At 34.9% G+C, this 6421-nt stretch overlaps 1 protein-coding gene across 2 annotated transcripts in view; it reads left to right on the top strand.

Annotated features, from left to right (window-relative positions):
- LOC115213152 (ubiquitin-conjugating enzyme E2 N) overlaps nucleotides 1-6421 on the top strand; it is a 54211-nt gene that overhangs the window by 9952 nt on the left and 37838 nt on the right. The window lies entirely within an intron of this gene.

Raw genomic sequence — 6421 nt, 5'->3', positions numbered from 1 at the left:
AAGAATTTTCTGTCCCGAGGTAAACGAACGAAAAATGATTGTTCATAGTTTGATAATATAGCCTTTATGTATCAGAAATCAATATAATCGAGAAAACATTAAGATTTTCAAGAAACTTGTTGCTGTTTCAGATGTTTGATCCCTAATGGCGGTAAATCATATTTCATAGGTAAACACAAAGAGATAATAATACTTAGTATCTTGTCTGGATACATATATAGCCAAAACAGCTTTTAGTCGTTGGTAATTATATCGAAATTATAGTTTAAGAATAAAACTGTTTTCAGTTCAAGTTATAGTACTTAGTTGCTATAGTTACAAGTAGTAGGAGGAGAAGATTTTTATTTGAAAGACTATGTAAGTGAATAGGTTTCTTGTGAGGGATGGTTTTGCTATGGTCATTAAACTCTGTTTATTGAGTCATAGAAAGGGACATGTTTTTTATATATTTATGAAGTTGGGGTTAATTATGAGCAGTTTAGATTCCTAGATAAAACTGAACATGAATATGTGACTAGAAAATGGAAAATATTCTTTTGTTTATAATTAGGGTATTCTGGATTTGATCATTGTTTTTAATACATATGTAATTTAAACTTGTGAAAAGATTCAGCTTTTGATATCATTTGGTATTTCTTCCATCTCAGTCCGTTGTGATAGAGTTCATTCTATCCACAGTTTCGTAAAAAGAATTAGATATAATACAGCTTTGAAATTATTCTTTGTTGAAGATTGCAGACTCTTCGATGCTACATTTATTTATTTTTCCTTTCGTCTCATGTTTTTTTTTTTAATGAGCTCTTCCATGATTATCTCGAAGCAAATTGATGAATTTTGTAATCCGCTTATTAAGCAAGGCGCTGATTGTCCAATAATAATATATTTCTTTACTACCCACAAAGGGCTAAACACATAGAGGACAAACAAGGACAGACAGACGGATTAAGTCGATTACATCGACCCCAGTGCGTAACTGGTACTTAATTTATCGACCCCGAAAGGATGAAAGGCAAAGTCGACCTCGGCGGAATTAATAATCTGGCAAGAAGCATTAGATGATGGCAGGCAATATTTCGTTACCGAGTTCAAATCTTGCCTATGTCGTTTTTGGTTATTATTCTTCCGGGCTCGGTAAATAAGTACAAGCCTGGTTACAGAAGTTTGTTTAATCGATATTTATGTCTCGCCATAAATTGTATGATCTTCTGTCTGTTAGGAAGTGTTTTTTAAGTTGTGTCTGTGCTTAAAAAACAATTATTAAGGTGACAGGAGCAAAAGTTAACCCCAGACAAATCAGTTTTGCAGCTTGGCGCACTGAGAGGCGGCCGCCAGTTAGATGTGATGGGGGTCCTGGGGCCGACCGACTGATACGGCTAATTGGGAATTGGTGCGAAATTACGAGAGGGTAAACACTTTCACCTAGAAACGGTTTGAGAGGCATTTATCCCTGCAAGGTCGATCAGAGGTACCGAACGCTTATATGGGCTTCCATCTTATATGCTGCCATCTGACCGTCTTGTCGCTTCACCATACTGAATCTTAGCCGTGCGTTCATCTGGTCAGGCAGTCCCCCCACGCGGGTATGTTGTTGATGATATGCAGAAATGTACTGTGAGGCACATTTCCTCCCCATAGCTTATCGTTTTTTCTTTTTAACGGAACTGCTGTCCTATGTTCGGGGGGAAGACCAAAAACTGGGTGGGCGTTTGACATCTGGAATGTTATCAAGCGCTCGCAACCTCTCTATCAATCGAATAATGGAGCTAGTTAGTACAACCTCCAAGGACTAGTGGTAAAGATGAAGAAGGAGGTACTACCCCATCCCTTTACTCTGTAGGTTTGTAGAATGGTGGGGATGTTTCGCTTGAATGGGCCTAGCTAAGGCATTAACAAAATACCCATAGTATTGATTGGCTCTGGGAAGCTATTTTTTCTGGGTCTATTCTGTGTACAGTATGTTTCTCTCTCTCTTACCTGAATACTGTACCAACATTCTAATCTGCTCCCATAATGTTCCCTCGTCCTTCGCCGTAAAAGACGGTTTGTTTTCTAATAAATCAAAATACGTTTAGTTTTAGTCTAGTTCCAAACTCTGATTGGGTATGGGGGGAAGTGATACGGCGGGAACGTTTCGATATTGTTCCCGCCGTATACATCCCATTTTTCTCTCTATCATTCCAGATGTCTTCTTTCCTCTTTGTGTAAGAGGAGTGGGGTAGATGAAAGATTTGGCTACTGTGTCCTGTAATTGCGTAGTTTTCCTCTGCCGGTTCATGAAATTTAGTTTATCGTGTCTCGCTACTTCATTTCATATGCGAGAAATATATATAGCTTCAATGAATTTGGTTTAATCTCTGATCGGTGGACTTAGGAATCACAACCTCATGGGGAAAAGGACACGGAATTATTATTAGGTGGTTTTTCCCAACAGTGAAACAATTTTTCTTCAAAATTTTATTTTACATTTCTCCCTCACTGCAATTCGGGTAAATTTTTACTATCACACCCGTCTCGTGAGATGGGTGTAATATTAAGAAAATACCCTTCTGTTTGAATCTACAGCACTCGTCAGCGGAATTTTGCTCTTTAGTCGTACAATAGCATTGAATTCTATTATAGACTTGGATAATTATTTCCCCAAATGATGGAAATGCGTATTTTATAATTATTTCTTGAAAAATTTGAGGTTAAAAAGATGTTCACAAGTTCTCAGTTAATTATAATAATTAGATTGTATTTTCCTCCCTTTTGTTGTTTTTGTCAGTGTATCTAGTGGAGAAAAGCTTACCAGTTCTATCAGTAGTGTGCATAGCAACCTGATTTTTTTCTTAGGTTGTTGGTCGTTATATATATGTATGTATATATACAAAATAAGAAAATGGAGAAATACATCCAAATCAAATATCGATTACCAGATAATACCCAATCACATACTTTATTAAACCACCACAAGAAACTTTAAGGTCTATATTATTATGTTTGACCTTAAAGTTTCTTATGTGGTGGTTTTAATAAAGTATGTGATTGGGTATTATCTGGTAATCGATATTTGATTTGGATGTATTTCTCCATTTTCTTAATTTGTATTATGAATTTGTGGTAAAACATTTTACCTTTGCCCATATAATACAGTAAATGAATTAATTGCATCGCAATTCTTAACATTTATGTATTAACTTTGTTGGGTACTTCACTAGCAGTATATTGGATATATGTTATCCCATGTAGGGTTGCATTTACAACCCCTATCTCAATTTGTATATATATATATGTGTGTGTGTGTTAAAACACTTATACTCTACTAATAATGATACCCTGAGATAGTTTGTGTTGTGTACTTGGGCAAATAAGTTTAAATTATTTGATGTTTCATTTGCTAATTTTGTCGAAATGGTCTTCTTGTCTGTCTCTCTAAACCTTTTCTTTCTCACATATACATATTTGATGTCGTTCAAGCGGAACCTCCTGCGAAAGGTTACATGAACTTAAAGAATTTAATAATACAGATCGTGGCGTCGTAGAAATTAAATGTTCGTGGAAAATATTTTATTGATAATGTGTTTAACTTTTACTAGTTTCAGTAAAAATCAATGTCTTTGAAATCCTACAGGATTTTTTACCTTTTACATTAGGATCTACCTGTTCTGACTCTTGAAATATTCTATTACACAGAGGTTACTTCCGCTATGTAGAGGGGAGATAACTGAGTTAGTAGCCAGGTGACCTGTTGTGAGGTGTGTGACACGAGTTAATTAGGTTAATTGGCTGAGGCTGACTCGCATGTACCCCGTCGTTAATATTTTCTTTGTATTTGAAGCATCATATTATTTCAGGACACCAGTAATATGTTTTGGGAAATTTATAAATCTGTTATAACAATATATATATGACACCAATGATATCATTATGAAGTTAAAACGTTCGTATTAAATAAAATAAAATAATAATAATAATAATAAAAACACTACCTATAGAAAGCGAGTAATTACGTATGTATCTACAGGCCTTCAAAATCTAGTTTTTAGTCTAAGGTTAACTCTGACCGAGAGGAATTTTGATCAAAACCATTCCAGCCATGATCATCTTGCCTTTTTAGGGTATCTTAAGACTACACTATCTAATGGCCTGTTTTCATAAAAGACGGTGAAGGTGTAAGTTGAGAAAGATATGGCTGCTGTTTCTAGCACGACGAGTGACCACGTAGATTGTTCACTCATTTTACACCTAGTTTAGAATGACTTTATTCAAATTTGCAAATATCTTCAAATGCTCTTTCATTATCAGAAGAAATATCCATCATGTGAAGTCCTCTTTTTATTTGTGATTAAAGCCCTTCAGAATTCACTGAAATTCATTTCATTAGTGTATTCATTAATTGATCGCATAACGCTACAGCAAAATTTGCTCTTGGTTTTAAAGTGATTTCAGATATTAGCATATATTATATTGTGATTGAATGCTTAGAGTATGTTTATCTTGCATTAACGTTTTGTATCATTGGTATATTCGTGATATTTGGAGGTGTATAATTCCTGGTTCAAACCCTTTCCCCTTGTTATGTTTTTAAATAAGGTAACAATTTTCAATTTTCTTTATAGTAATTTTTATATGTAACCAAACTGTAATGATATTGTTAGTATCTAAGCTTATTATGCACTTAGAAAGCACTTGTCGGTTTTCATTTTGTGAACATATCCAAGTCGTGTCTGAATAGAATTGCTGGAGAGAGTAGTGGATAGGGTATTCTGAGTAATTTAAATTACTTTTGTAGAAAGTAATGGTTATTTAGAATGTGATCATTGTTTTTCTGTGGTCAGAGTTCATAGTTTCAGAGAATTTTGTTCACAAGCCAGTGAAAATTTGTGCAAATAAGGAAGTGCTGAATAGATCGCTATCATCATCATCATCATACATCTCCTTTTCTATTTTGTTGTTGTTTGGACAGGTCTCATCTTGCTCCTTTGTCACCTGGCATACAATAACAGGGAGGAAAATGGTTGTCTTTAAGGCATTGTGGATTGAGTGCATTCATCATCATCATCATCATCGTTTAACGTCCGTTTTCCGCGCTAGCATGGTTGGACGGTCCGACCGGGGTCTGAGAAGCCAGGTGCTGCACCAGGCTCCAGTCTGATCTGGCAGAGTTTCTACAGCTGGATGCCCTTCCTAATGCCAACCACTCCGCAAGTGTAGTGGGTGCTTTTTACGTGCCACCTGCACAGGTGCCCTTTTTTCAGTTTGAGATACTGAGGTGGAATAGAAATAAACATTTTGTTGAAAGAGGTAGTGGAATATAACATAGCAAAGTCTTATGTATTGACTGTACTGTGACTACCTATCCAATGACTAATAGTTTGCTCTAATTAAAAGAAAGTAAGTTTTTTTTTATTGCATAATGATTCTCTTAAAATGTAGTTGTGTATTGTCAGTTATGTCTTGAGGGAATTATGTAAAAAGAGTTTATAAGAAGTGGTTTAATGAAGAACTCTAAACTACAGTATTTGTAATTCTGAGCACAAAGTTAATGTCTAATGTCACTCATAGATTGCTGTAATTGTGGACCAGACTGTGAGGATCTTGATCAATTCATAGGCATTAATTTGCACACTGCAAGCAATTTTAGCCTTTATGAAGACAAGAAAATAAAAAACAATTCAAAGACAACAGATGCAATGTGAAGGTTAGTTACATTCATCAACAAAACTGTTACTATTTGCAGTGTTGAATCCTGTTGCATTAAGTAAGGTTCATGGAAGCTGTAAAAAGTCATAAATTGAAGCATTTTCATTGTCTTCAGATAAGGTACACAATGTTTATGGTAGTCAGCTTGTCTGAAATGGGTAACCATTTCTAGATTTGTTTTCATGTTATCTAGTTACAAGCATACTTGCTCCATTAATTTCAGTTAATTATGCCATTTAGTAAACACAAATATGTGAAGAAAATTGGATGCTTAATTATCGAATCTATTATTTCTAGTAGCTCAGAAGAAATTTGTTTTTAGCATGGATTATATTACATTTTCTAGTATCTTCTATCTTCAATAACTTGTAGGAGGACTTGAGTTCAATATTGATACAAGGTTACACACACACACACACGCTGATGATCATTTCTTTTCCATGCTGTTTATGGTTGTGAACTGTCTGCCTTTTAAAGACACAATTCTGCATTCATTATAAAATCTGAAAATATTCAATTTCGACTGGAAGACCAAATCAAGTTCAGCTTACTCATTAATATTTAACGAAATTTTAGTACGCAAGGAATATAAATTTGTAGCTTTGAAGCAGAAAAAGTATGTTAAAAATAACTATTTAACACAAAAATATGCTCTATCTCTTTCCTCTCATATACATCTTGCAGCTGCACACCTGTTTCTGATTTCATTATTGATCTCCCTCTTTTACTCTCCAGGTGG

This window comes from Octopus sinensis, linkage group LG6 (assembly GCF_006345805.1).
Source record: "Octopus sinensis linkage group LG6, ASM634580v1, whole genome shotgun sequence".
NCBI lineage: Eukaryota > Metazoa > Mollusca > Cephalopoda > Octopoda > Octopodidae > Octopus > Octopus sinensis.
Note: the sequence above shows the minus strand (reverse complement) of the source record. Positions and strands in the feature narration are given on the sequence as shown.